Genomic DNA, 12,452 nt, shown 5'->3' on the forward strand with positions numbered 1-12,452 from the left:
ATGACTTTATGCATGAATCCATACCACTTCAATAATACCATGCATATAAAAAATACTAAATTGATTAAAAAAACAAACAAACATGAAAATTCTTTCCTATGGCAAACATGTGACTTTGTGCATGAATTCAAACCACTGTGAATTTGTTGCTATGGTTAACCCATGATTACAGTACATGCATGAATTCCTGCCATTTCACTATTATACCATTCCCTCATGATCAAACTGGAATAAATGGATTCTAGTCTCTAACCCACTCATTCCTATAAACAGACAGAACCAATATGACAAGTTTGGTGACTGGATTTTTACCATAACGAGAAGATGAAAAACATACATCACCACAATTTTTATATCATGTAATACGATTTTCTGTTTGTATTTTATGTCTGCTTGTATTGTATGTTGAATAGCCGAATAAATAATAACAATAATAATGATAATAATAATAATAATAATATTAATATTAATAATAATAATAATAATAATAATAATAATAATAATAATAATAATAATAATAATATTAATAATAATAATAATAATAATAATAATAATAATAATAATAATAATAATAATAATAATAATAATAATAATAATAATAATAATAATAATAATTATAATAATGATAACAATACATGATCTAAACACATGAGAGATTAATCCTGCATGAGAGACAGTGCCTACCAATGTGTCACTTCTAGTGAACATGAATTCTGTAGAGGGGTCCTGGACGTTACAAAATTCAGACCTGTAATAAGTAAATGTACCCGGTACATTCAACTCATCTTTAATATTATACAAACGTATACTTATATAATCATGAATCCTGAGTTGTGAAATTACACAGAAGCAGATTACCGGTAGGTGGTGCAATGACACTTAAACAGGAAAAAACAGGAACATGACTCTAAGCATGAAACTAAACATGGCAGGAAAACAAGTTTAAAAAAAAAGTAATGAACTAAATACGTTCATGACAACCCCCCAAAAGTAAAAAGATATACATTGTGAATTAGTCATACATGCACTACTGAGTGAATCTTACTGCTGGAATTATTAAAACTAAAACCAACATGGTTTTGAAATAGAATTTCACATCATAATGAGACACATTAACAGTATTTTGTACATGTATGTATCTTGTACTACATACCTAACATCCAGTAATGAGTATCATTCAACAGAATTTAACGACATTCCTTATTCTCTGTTGAAGAAAAAAAAAAAGAATGATGGCTACTTCCTTTTTGTTGTTTTTGTAGCTCATGTTTATGTACCAGCATTTAATATACACCAGTGCTGTTTTAAAGAGAGGCCATGTGATGAATGCTGGAAGACCAGTCCTTCAGTATGCTGTACCTTTTTCTCTACAATCAACAACTCTTACCATATACAGTACAGTATGCAAGCAGTATGTACGTGAAGGCATGCAAACGTTATACAAACTTGTATCATACACGTCGTATGTAATTTTCAGAATCCAAGCACACTCCATAGGCCTAATAGTACAATTACTCATTTCAGGATCCTCTGTTTAATTCTGAGAAAAGAAGCAAATCAGGGGAATGGCAGAGAGTTGCTAACAGCTCACTTACTGATTCTCCATTCTCCACGAGGTGTAACTTTTCCCGACTTCCCCGCTAGCCTAACCATAGTGAACGCTTCTCTTTCTCTGCCGATTCGCCCACAAGAATGACGCACAAATCACGGAGGCACAAGGAAAACTTTTAGCTTCTATCAGCTCTGATGCATCCAAAATGCAGGCAAACTCTTGATAGTTAGCATTAGTCCACTAGGAAGGTATCAACTTGCATCCATTTCACATCAAACTCTCTAATCGCATCCATACTCCAAGGGAGAAACCGTCTTCTTACACCACTGTAATACATATTGTAAACAGTCTCTCTTGAATCAAAGTGGAAACCATTCAACCGTACAGTAAGTTCTCTCTCGCTGGGGGACGCCAAAATTCTATTGTAACCAAGTAATGGCCTATACACGTGGTCTGTGTATAGAACACAGTAAATAGAGACTGCTTTTGTGCGAGCGGTTCGCCAGGTAAGGGGTGACTGGTTGCACGATCAATATTTCTCTTGCCACAAAACCCCTCCGTGAGGTCGATGCCAGCTTGGGTTAAAAAGCCTTGTACAAAACACTCAATTGTGTTTACAAGAGATATGATGCATTCATAACTTGCCCCTGTAGCATAACAGAGTGATTACTAGCAATAAACATCTTATGAATAACTCTATCTTTAGAGGCCTGAACAGCCTTTCATACAATTTAGTAAATATTTTCCTGAAAATTTTGTCAATCCGTACTACCATACAATAAACTGATGAAATTTCACAGTTTTATAAGTTGACAAATGATTTCCAGATACAAGTTGTTACCATAAAGAGAAGTTTTTAAAAAAGTCCACTATCTTTAAAAAAATAAAGAAATGAAAAAATCCCCGAAGAATGGACAATCTTAGCCCGTTGAGGACAAGTGCCAAATAAACTCGGGGCAGGGGTCTATGGGAAACTTGTGTTGTAGCAAAATCAGCCCATCCTCAATGGGTTAATACATCCTTTAGGCCAAGTAAAAAAAGAAAGTAGTTTCTCGTCCGGGTTTTTTGAACAAGGCGATGAGGGAGGTCCTTACTATTTGATATCTTACTATTTTTTTGAGGATTGTCAAAATGAAAGTAATATGTGTTTCTCGTCCGGTAATTCTGAGAAAGGTAACGAGAGAGGGCTTTACTATTTTCTATATCCAATTTATGAAATGAAATATCACTCTGGTAGCTGTGTTATGAGAGACCAGGTCCCAAGTGTATGTCTTGCCTGCACTCTGTGCATTTTCAACCAAATAGATATACATGTATTGTCGCTATGTACCATACTTTAAATGAAACTTCATGAATGCAGAAATACATTTGCTTTTTCTTTCCACTACAGATGTCAAGTGAAAATTACCATCTTAAAACTGGTATTTAGTGTTGTAATGGCATTTCTGATACCAGTGTACTTGCAATTCTGATGTATTGTGCTTTTAATTGAAACAGGTATAAAACATTCTATCAACAAATGTACGACTGAAATAAATTCCATGATATTCAAAACACTGCTTTATCATTGTGTTTGTGACTTTTTGTGTCCACACAGCTGGTATATTGTATCTGCATCTCTTCACAGTACAACTGTAGCACATTCAACTGGAAACTGGCTGGTACAAATGCAGATGGATGTCAAAATGATACTGATATGGCATTATAGCATTAAACATTTAAAGATGTTTCTTCATATTCTAAAAAGACATTTGATAACAGGGGCGGATCCAGGGAGGACCACAAACGGCGCACGCCCCCCCCCCTTTATTTTTTGTTGAAACAAAAGAAATAAAAAGAAAAAAAAATGGGGGGGGAGGGGTGCGTGCGCCCCCCCCCCCTTTATTTTTGTAAACACGCCCCCTCTTTACGAAATTCCTGGATCCGCCTCTGGATAATCACTCATCATTTGGATGATGAATTGATTGTATCACACTACAGGTGATACGACTCACGGCCGTGTCCGTGAATTTACATCGTAAAGAGAAGTAAGCCGCAGAAATACGAGACAAACCAGCAGAATCCGTGGAAAAGTTATTTATTTTGTAGATACACCCATTTAATAATTCTACATTTGCTGGAAAAGCGCATTCATTTTCTCTTCAAAATAGAACAATACATCGCCGTCAGATGCAACGTTAACAGAGCAGTGTTTGAGCCTCTACACATTCGAATGTGTTCATGCGTGGGTGCAGACAGCTGACAGACCAGGGGGATGGGGACCCTGGCAGCTAGCTACAGACACGCATATACGCGGCCGGCACGGCCACTGCACTGGCACCGACCTTCCGACACTGCACACACGTTCACATAGTCACAATGACATGAAAATGTAAACTCGGTACAATCCTCACAAGCATTTGTACAGTACAATTCATCCCTTTAAAATATGAGAAACGGGGAAAAATACGAACAATGCGCGAAATATAAGTGGAATACTAGTATCAGCGATCGTTCGCAAAAGATGTTGCCGCTATCGCGTTCACGACGTACCGAGTGCGCTGTAACAGCCCAGGCCCGCGCCCGCGCGCCCATCCAACTACAGTTCGACTGCTTTGTGGGTCATGTCATTCCTTCTTGCCGAGCTCGCAGTGTGAAATGCATGCGTTATTACATACGCACTACGGAAGCTACAGCTGTACTCAGCTAAGATAGAGGACGCGTACACATCACGATTGGTAGGTGAATTGTCGATTTTGTGTTTTCGGCGGCCGAAAAAATAGTAAATATCAAAAAAGTCGATGCGGCAACTGAAAATCGATGCGGGCAGAGAGCGGGCTTGGACGAGAATTATGAATTTCTTGGTATTTTCAGCGCCATTTTGAAAATAGTAAATAGTAAAAAAATCGATGCGGCGGCCAAAATCGATGCGCGCGAGGACGAGAAACTGGTTTCTTTTTTTACTTGGCCTTACATAGCCATATTATGCATTCAAGCATTTCAGCAGAAGTGTTATAAGATTCCACAAGAGCACATAAATGTAAAATAAAAGTAAACACACTATATTTCTTCTTTTTCATGTGGCACATTGTTAGTTGATACTATTTTATATTAACTACTGTAGTCACCTGGAGCAAACCATGAGGAGTCGACATCATTCACCTGTTTGATCATGTGGGTAGGTACATACAATGTATAGGCAAGGAGCTTGAAGCTCCTTGGTATAGGTGGTCTTCACTGCATTAGCATCCTGCTCTTTGCCAGGAATGAATGAAATGGGATCTTTTACGAGCACGAGTAATGATTAAAGATAATAAAAAGTTTTGGTACCTCAAAAGTTTCCCTGAATTTCCTTGTCTTAGTTTGTGTTTCAGGTTAAAGTACCTTTCATATAACTAACACTGTGAGACTTACTCGCCCCAAAGTGCTCTCTTGTCTTAGTAATCATGCAATTAACTGCGACCAGCAGCCCCATACGTATAGCGACCAGCAGCCCCATACGCATAGCGTAATCGGGCTTCGCATTGTAGCATTCAGGATCATGACAGATTTAGTATCGCGGGTACATGTCAAGTTAAAATCCCAAAATTTCTTCAATTTGAAGACTTACCAGTGCATGAGAACACATCACATGCATGCACACAGATTTCAAATCCATGAACGGATAAGATGTTTGTGTGCGCATGTGCTGGCCGTAGTATTCAGTGTATGTAGCTCTCCCAAGGTCCTCTCGACCGAGTCACATTCAGTCATCAATTCGAACAGAAAGGGACTATTGGCAGAACCAAACGTTGTCCGAAGCCTGTTATCAGTACTTCAACTTAGTTGGTAAGTCTTCAAATTGAAGAAATTTTTGGATTTTAAATTGACTGTTACCCGCGATACTAATTCTTTCATGATCCTGAATGCTACAATGCGAAGCCCCATTACGCTATGCGTATGGGGCTGCTGGTCGCTGTTAGCTGTGCGTATGGGGCTGCAAGGTGCTGGTCGCAGTCAGTGGTTTCGTACAATACACATACATTGTACAATAATTTTCGCCGCGGTACCACGACGGCTCTGGTACGAAACCATTATTGCATGATTACTAAGACATGAGAGCACTTCGGGGCGAGTAATTCTCACAGACAACGTACTTTAACCTGAAACACAAACCAAGACAAGGAAATTCAGGTACCAAAACTTTGTATTATCTTTAAACCACACTCCGAACCTCCATTCAATGTCCTAGCCGAGGAACAAGCTTTGCCTCCCATGAGAAAGGACATTATGATTACACAAAACATTGCTCAGCAAGACTCAATACAAGTAGGAATCGAATCCAAGTTATATGGATTGCAAGGAAGATACGCTAACAACTAAGTCACATCACAGCCCAACATACTACACCAATATTCACTGTCAATTGTACTTTGAGTAAAATATCTTTTCTTGTCCAAGTTGATTCATAAATGAAGTACCGGTAACACCAAACTGGAAGAATGGTTGACGTATTGTTAGAGTAGGACATAAAACAAGCTAGTTGAAGAATTCTGAGATTTAAAATAGTAGGATGAAGCAACTTTTAATTGGAGTACTAGTAAATTCTTTTTTTAGCAGTGAATCACAGAGAGGGCCATTCCATCAGGAAGATGAGAAACCAACAAACTGCCTGCAAAGTTTGTTGACCTACGTAGATGGGGTTTTGGCTGGCAGATTGCCATCAGTGTGGCAAGGACATCGTGTGGCACATGATCAATAATACAACGTAGGACACTCAGACACATTCAAAGTGCGTGTACTAAAGTCGCTATTTCAGCCAAGCTCCATCCTTTCAAAATGATAACAATACATCATATCATCACTATTATAGAATAATGTTATCTGTATCATTATTACTATTATTACTATTTTCAGTATCATTAACATCACCCTGATGATGATCATGAATGAGCATCATCATTATTATCACCAAGAAACATTGGTCCAAATGGGCTACATATCTCACAAGAAAGTACCCATGTTATGGACCCAGGGCCAAATTGTGGTACATTGCCAGGGACTCTAACTTACGAAACCATCTACCATAAAAGTGGATATTTTCGCACGGCTAATTTTTCGCGCTCAGCTGGGTAAGAACAGTTTCACAGGTTTTTAATTCCGCGGAATCAAGACATCAACTACTGGAACATACACCTGTATGGCAAGCAAAAAATATTCGCGAGCTTTAATTTTCCCGCTAGTTTCTGGTTGTGCGACATGCGCGAAAATTTCAACACTGCGAAAATTTCCACTTTTACAAGACATGTACACATTCTTAATTTTTCTTCAAATCAATCTGGACGGTGTGCTATACAGCTTGTCAGCTTTAGGTGATATATCCAGTTATCACAGTTTAAAGTCTGTGGAAAACTACATATTCTTTGAACGGTCCTCACAAGAAGTCATGCATGTGTGCACACACATACACACACACACACAAATACAGACATACATTCTGTAATACTGTAAAACTAGGAATGTTCGTGTGCATTTTAACCTAGCGCACAACGCGAGAGCCAAAATTCGCAAAATTAAAATGCACACTAAAGTTCTTGTCTACACTACTGTACATGCATTGAATGTTAGAGGCAACTCGGGAAAATTTCATGCTGCATAAAAGGCCATCGCCTCTAAATTGCACAAATTTCATGCTGCGAAAATATCGTGTTTTGCAGTATTATATATTATGATCTAATACATGTATAGATAGCCAGTGATCAGATGAGGAATAAGCCTGTTATAATTAAAAAGAGAGTATGATAAAAACAAAAGAAGGCCACAGCCCTTTGTCAATCATGAAACGAAAAGCACAACGTGGAAGTGAATACTTCAATCAGCTTTCATTCTCATGACTATTACAAGTGCCACATGTCTAAAGTGATGATGGGAAATCCCCTATAAAATCATCACAATGCCAAGTACAGTACATAATGTCTTTAATAGACAAGTTTCAGATCCACACCAGGGCAAACCTCAAGCTACAGTGGCTCTGTATACAATATACAAAACTTTGTATACATGCATACTAATACTACCAGTCTCAAAATATTGCTCTCTCCTATTGACTGTGCAGTGTCATTATTGCCAACATTGAAGCACAGCTACTTGTGTTATCAGACTGAAGTTGGAATAAATTTAGTAAGATTGGAATTTTCATTTACTAACCCATATTTTACAAGTAGAAAAAAAAAATTGAAACCTATTTACGAAGTGATGTGCTTCTCCTCTGCTGATTAAAAATAAAAATGTTTTTAATAATCATGAAATGTTGGCAGTTTAATGCAACATGCATATCAGTTCAGCAGTAGTGGGCCTTTAAAAGCTCAGTTATCTCTACTGTACCCTGCCTAGGAGATACTGAAACTTTAAAAAAAAAAAAATTCTGTGAAGTTGGGGCACAAAGTGTGACATTTTAGCATACCTTAAACTCAATACTAATTATGCTATAACCGAACATATATTGTTTATAGGCTTTATATTTGTATTGAGACCATACATTTTCCTGGAAATTTTGTGCCATTCAGACTCAATTTTGATGAAGTTATTAAAACGATATGTAACGGTGTCCTGTAGCATGGTGACGTGTCCATGTAGCATCGTGACGTGTCCATGTAGCATCGTGATAGTTAAAATCTGGTCCTAAAAGACAAATTAATGCAATTAGCTTGACCAAAATTTGATATAATATGCATAATTACTAGATCAGTCAGATAGCTATTATATCTTAACTCTCCTTTCCACAGTTTTACTTTTAAAAGAAAATTACACAATGTGTCACTATGCTACGCGGTGTCCACCAAATGTCAAAAAAAAGGACACCGCATAGCGTCTTGATACATTTTGTAATTTTCTTTTAAAATTAAAACTGTGTACATGAAATTTGAGATATTTAGCTATCTCATTCATATCTTGTAAATATGCATGTATATTGCATCAAATTTTGGTCAAGCTAATTGCCATAATTTGTCTCTTAGGACCAAATTTTGAAATATAATTTAAAAATGATGCTACATGGACACGTCACGATGCTACAGGACACTGTTACAAATTGTTTAATAACTTCATCAAAATTGAGTCTGAATGGCACAAAATTTCCAGGAAAATGTTTTTTCCCCCAATGCAAATGTAAAGCCTACAAACAATAATTATGTATAGCATAATTGATATTGAGTTATGCTGAAATGTATTTTTTAGATATCACGATGCTACATGGACACTGCCCCAACTTCATGGAATTACCCACAATCATATTATATGAAACACAAAGCAGCTCAGGGTATGGTCCAGAGGCGTACACTAATGCATACATTTTTTTATTTTTTTTTTAATACAATACTCATTGTTGAAAGAAGCACTAAACTGCAGGATATGGTTTATAATCTTATAAAAGAAAAAAAAACAACTGTTTTTGTGGTTCATTGTTCTGCTCTTTATAACAGCACTACACTGTACACTATACAAAATCTCTAGGACACATAGAGGTCATTTGGCTCACTATATTTGGGTATCAATGGGATGAGAAATTTGAGTATTGGGGTTTTTCTATGGCTGTGGTTATCATTAAAATCATTCTTCACAATTTTCCAGTCTTGTTCAGCAGATGCTACAAAGAGAAATGTTTCGAAAGTGGAAGTAGGCTGGAACTGTTATTACAACAATTCCCCAAGACGTTTCCTGGACAGGGGTCTGAAGATGAGGCATGTGAGTTTAATTAAATTTCCATTCTATGGAGATTGCTATGGCATATTTGACTACTGGACTACACTGTAGCCTACTGATTTCCAGCTTAGCTTCAGCCTCAGCTTGCCCAATGTTTCAAAGGATATCTTAACTTGTAATATACCCTGGCCTGCAGTTTACTTTCTAAATATTAGATCTGTAGTCAAAGTACAAATCAAGTATCCAGTACAAAAATGCCTATGTTGCTGTGACCTAGTTACATGATTTAAGTGTCTCCCAAAATCACACTTTCAGTTTCAAGGTTTGAAGGGCACAAGACATTTCATATTCTCTGAAAATCCATTCTCCATTGCTGTACAATGTATGCATACTTGATCATCACAACTTCCATAGTATCAAACACTAATCTATTTACACAGGACAGCGGCCATGCTACCGTAAGATATCAAATTCTTGAAACAAAGTTGTTCTTCACTAATGTCCACCTAAAGTCTACAGTCCTAAAGTCTACAGTCCTAAAGTCTACAGGCCTTTCAGAGTCATTTTTGGCCTAAATTGATTGTACAATGTACAAGTATCAATGACCTTGACTTCATGCAGCCTTTATCAGGATATCTACAAGGGTCAGCATTATGTCCTTGAGCTGAGCCTTTGATATGAACTGGACACAGGGACTCATACACACACATGCACACACACACACACACACACACACACACACACACACACACACACACACACACCACAACCATAACTATGCACAGCCCAGTCACTGTTTTAAAAATTGTTTTAAAAATTGCGAGCTTCGCACAGCGTCTGGTCGGGCTATTAAAGACAACCACAAACACACATACTGTACACCCAAACACTTACAATGCATGCATACAAGAGAAAACACTAGTTTAAACAACAAACACATAGACACACATACATAACAGTGTACAGCTGGATACCAATCCATGTACCGTAGACACACACACTATACAAAAATGTACACAATACAGAAATATACACATACATTGTATAAACAAAGACACCCTCCCTCACTGCTTTCCATCAACTTCAAGATACAAATATCTCGTCTATCATTTACCAGTGAACAACTGACCTCACCTTTATGACTTCAAGATAAAGGTAGCAACTATTAAAGCAATAATTAGAATTCCCTCCTTGAATACTAGCAGTAAACCAAAGGCAGATCATATGAAAGAAGGACAGAATGAAAAAATAAATGTATTCTATTATTAAAGACCTAAGCTTCAATAATTACCTGTTACAGGCAATCAAAGGGGTTTTCCTCTAGAATTTCACATTTTTAAAGTGTGTACAGTCTACGTTTTTTGATAAACCGACATGTTGCGTACATATAGGGATTCTGTGAAATAGACAGGAAACCATGAAAGGGGCTATTTCTCAGACCACTGTTTGCCTACATTTGGCATGCATGACTCAAAATGACTAAGCACTGTTTGATACAGCCTGTATGCATTCATGGGGGTGCACAGGGATGAAGCCTTGGAAGGGGAAACACTATTAAAAACTTAAAGGAAACCCAAACCCAAAGGGAAATGTGAATTGAGTGAAAGCAGAAACATTTAATTAGTAGAACACATCAGTGAAAGTTTGACGAAAATCAGACAATCGCTGCAAAGTTCCAAGAAATGTATGAATTTTTAAAGTTTTGGTGATGGAACTACTGGATGAGGAGACTACTACAGATTACTGTATACGCTGTTATTTTCGCGAGGGTTTAATTTTCGCGAATTTCGCGAATTTAACAACACGCGAAATTGTCTCCATGCGCTTTGTTGATAGAGCATTAACGTAAGTGTCGGCGTCAATTCGCGAAAACAACACCTCACGAAAATGTCTATGACCTCGTCATTCGCGAAAATATCTGTACGCGAAAATAACTCCGTATACAGTACGATGTACGTGTGGACAACACAAATTATAAAGAAGATAAAGGGAATTCCACAAACATTAATTTTTCATGAAAATGACACTTTCCACCAATTTGATACTAACATGTACTCAGTATGTTAAGGGTAGCAATTATTCCCCTTGCTTTCTGAAAGTGGTTAGTCAAGTGCTCTTTCATTTTGCTAGAATAGCGAATATCTTTATCGGACAATCGATGCAAAAGTAGTCTCCTCATCCAGCAGTTTCAACACCAAAACTTTAAAAATTCACAACTTTTGCTTTGATCGTCCAATTTTTTTTCTCAAACTTTCACTGATGTGTTCTACTAATGTTGCTGCTTTCACTCAATCCACATTTCTCTTAGGGTTTTGGTTTCCTTTAAGAACCTAAAAATACCTGTAGTGAACCAACAAATCACTAGTAAGTCTTCCCAGTTAATAGTGCAAGTCTCCATGTACAAAATGTTCTTATACTAGAGCAACATGTTACGCAAAACCAGGTTTCTTACAGCACCATATTTATCTTACAGTCACTATTGTTTATAATTTGCTATTGTTTATAATTTGTAAATCTGTCCCAGCATATCATCTGAATGTCACATTGTAAAACCAAATATTAAACTAAAAAATTTTTAAAAGCCTCTTAAACATTCAACACAACTCAGTACACAAATAAACATCTCATCTATCATTCTTTGTCCTACATTATCTTACAACAATCTATGTTGACTCGAGATTTATGATACACTGTTGCTATGCTGCCATCTCTAGCTGCGTCTACATGATGAAGTCACAACATGATTTATCGCTCATTCTGGCAATAAAGAGAAGTAATGTTTTGTCTCCTTCAAAAGCATCTGTTTAGAATTACCCCTGGATATTATAACTCATCCTCTCCAATATTTCTGTTTGCGTCTATTTTATATTGGTTGATTTTTTGTGCATTGTGACTTTGACTATTGGAATTTTTTAAACGACAGAGTAACGTTACAGGCAATGAGCTTTTATCATTCTTTTCATTCGCTACCAACGCTGTGAGCAAGAACAGGGGTTTTTAATAAAATGCTTCCATGAAAATTCTCTCTAGATTCAAAACCAGTCTAATAATACACACCATCATTTCAAAGCCCATACTCCTGTCTTTTTAAACTGATGGATATTCACTATATCACTAACGATAATAAATTTTCAGACCTGATCTTCTGTTTTAATATCAGAATTGCATTGTCCAGTTAGGGGAAAATTTAACTGCAAATGACATCTTGGCTGTATGACTGCAACAACAATTATACATATAC

The 12,452-nt window shown here is 37.0% G+C and overlaps 1 protein-coding gene across 3 annotated transcripts in view; it reads right to left on the reverse strand.

The window, feature by feature from the left end:
• The window catches only part of LOC140230423 (long-chain-fatty-acid--CoA ligase ACSBG2-like), a 59,354-nt gene that overhangs the window by 27,918 nt on the left and 18,984 nt on the right, over positions 1-12,452 (reverse strand). The window lies entirely within an intron of this gene.

The sequence above is a fragment of the Diadema setosum genome, chromosome 7 (genome assembly GCF_964275005.1).
Source record: "Diadema setosum chromosome 7, eeDiaSeto1, whole genome shotgun sequence".
In the NCBI taxonomy this organism is placed as follows: domain Eukaryota; kingdom Metazoa; phylum Echinodermata; class Echinoidea; order Diadematoida; family Diadematidae; genus Diadema; species Diadema setosum.